This window comes from Hylobates moloch, unplaced genomic scaffold (assembly GCF_009828535.3).
Source record: "Hylobates moloch isolate HMO894 unplaced genomic scaffold, HMol_V3 SCAFFOLD_7, whole genome shotgun sequence".
In the NCBI taxonomy this organism is placed as follows: Eukaryota; Metazoa; Chordata; class Mammalia; order Primates; family Hylobatidae; genus Hylobates; species Hylobates moloch.
In genome coordinates, this window is record NW_026652282.1 from 24,679,107 (window position 1) to 24,681,604 (window position 2,498).

The window sequence follows — 2,498 nt, forward strand, 5'->3', positions numbered from 1 at the left end:
TTTTTTTTTTTTTTTGAGACAGGGTCTCGCTCTGTCGCCCAGGCTGGAGTGCAGTGGCTCAATCTCGGCTCACTGCAAGCTCCACCTCCTGGGTTTCACACCATTCTCCTGCCTCAGCCTCTCCAAGTAGCTGGGACTACAGGCGCCCGCCACCACGCCCGGCTAATTTTTTGTATTTTTAGTAGAGACGGGGTTTCACTGTGGTCTCGATCTCCTGACCTCGTGATCCGCCCGCCTCGGCCTCCCAAAGTGCTGGGATTACAAGCGTGAGCCACCGCGCCCGGCCTAGGCTTTACTGGCCTAGTGAATTGTTGCTATTTTCGTAACAGAAAACCATAACATTGTAATTACAAAATAATCCAAAACCCAGCCTACTGAAACTGCAACATTATCATTTTAATTTGTGTTCTTTATTAGCTATGAGAATTCAAATTTCCAAAGACCTTTGGGCTTTTAATACGTACCAAACCCACAAGCAGCTGCAAACTGCCATGGATGCTGTTTTACATTAAACAGGGTAACACAGATATCTTATATTTTCATTTGGTCACTTTATTTTCTAAGTCACATATACAGAACTTCCCAAAGTACTACCAAATACACAACTATGACCAGTACTAAATTATTTACTGAAGAACTTTTCAGGATTCTGAATTCCCTGTTAGTTCCCATTCCCTTCTCTGGCTCCTGCTTTGCACACGTTTTTCCATAAGGCTTACCTCCACACCACCACCAGGCAGAAAAATACAGGCACACACCCTCTTAGTAACTGTCACATAGTGTTATATTTTTATTTTATTTTATTTTATTTTTTTGAGACGGAGTCTCGCTCTGTCGCCCAGGCTGGAGTGCAGTGGCGCAATCTCGGCTCACTGCAAGCTCTTCCTTCTGGGTTCACGCCATTCTCCTGCCTCAGCCTCTCCGAGTAGCTGGGACTACAGGCGCCCGCCACCACGCCCGGCTAATTTTTTTGTATTTTTAGTAGAGACAGGGTTTCGCAGTGGTCTCGATCTCCTGACCTTGTGATCCTCCCGCTTTGGCCTCCCAAAGTGCTGGGATTACAAGCGTGAGCCACAGAGCCCGGCCAGTGTTATATTTTTAAAAGCAATTATCATATACATCTGCATTTTTCAGATGAGGACTACCAGCCTGTGAAAAAGTGAATAACTGATCCAGAGTTTATATATCTAGTAGCTCGTACAAGCAGATTTCAGTAAACTCTTTCTAGGAGGGAGGAGACAGTGGTAGCAATTATTGTATGGATATTGAAACAGCCACCACAATAATGATAATAATCATAGATAAGTTTTATCAAATGCTGCTCTTTGTCACATGCTAAACTGTTCACGTAAATTGCTGGGTTTTTTTTCATCACAATGATTGTGAGATTTATGTTTTTTTTTATTATCTCTTTTGGTTGATGAGGAAGCTGGCACAGAACACACAAGTTATTCCCTTAAAATTAACACTTAAGTTAATCTCTTAACATGCTTTATTTTCTAAAAACATGCTAACTTTGAACTCAGAGTTTGAACTCTTGACAACTATGTTCCAGAACCATCTGTCAACCTAGGTCTATGTATGGTGATAGATTAGAAATCAGGTGAAGGACCAGAGCCCCATCTTCTGACCCCCAGACCGCACAGTTGGGCCACAGTGCCATTGGTTGGGGATACTTCATTCACTAATGTTACATGACTGAAGTTATAGCAAGAAGTTATCACATATGAAAAGACAAATCCAAGATGTCAACAATTAAAACATCAGGAGGTAATCCCCAAGGAGAGAAATTCAACCTGAGTTTTCTTATCATTTTGAATACTAAGCAGAAATGGATTCCAAGGTATGGGAATCCCAGAGAAGGTGAATCCCAGAGAAAGTGACTATGTCAGGCTGGAGGAAGACAAAAGAGCAGGTCCTGGCATCTGGCATCTGGCTTTTGCCTGTTCCTCTCGCAACACTCATGGGACTATGTAAAACCTTGACATCCTGGATACAATCATACCAACTGAGAATTGTCTGGGAAACCAGACATGCATGCTTGGTTAATTAATCTTGCTACCCAGTGAGCAATGAAGAGAAAAAAAATCACATAAAATATATAAGGAGAAGAAAGGAAAGCTGAGTGTTGGAGTCAGTACAGTGAGGAGAGAAAAAGCAAGAGCCGAATATTGTAAGATTAAATTCCAGCCCTGTGGTAGACTAAAAGAAATATTTGATCTGGTCACTTATCCTTCCAAAGCTTCAGTTTCCAAATCTTTAAAATGGAGGTAAGAAGTGGAGAGTAATTAAATGTCACTGAGTTTTCTTTCCTGCATTAACGTTCTATTTTCCATGTTTTAGAAAGTGGCCAGGCGCGGTGGCTCACGCCTGTAATCCCAGCACTTTGGGAGGCCGAGGCGGGCGGATCACGAGGTCAGGAGATCGAGACCACGGTGAAACCCCGTCTCTACTAAAAATACAAAAAATTAGCTGGGCGTGGTGGCGGGCGCCTGTAG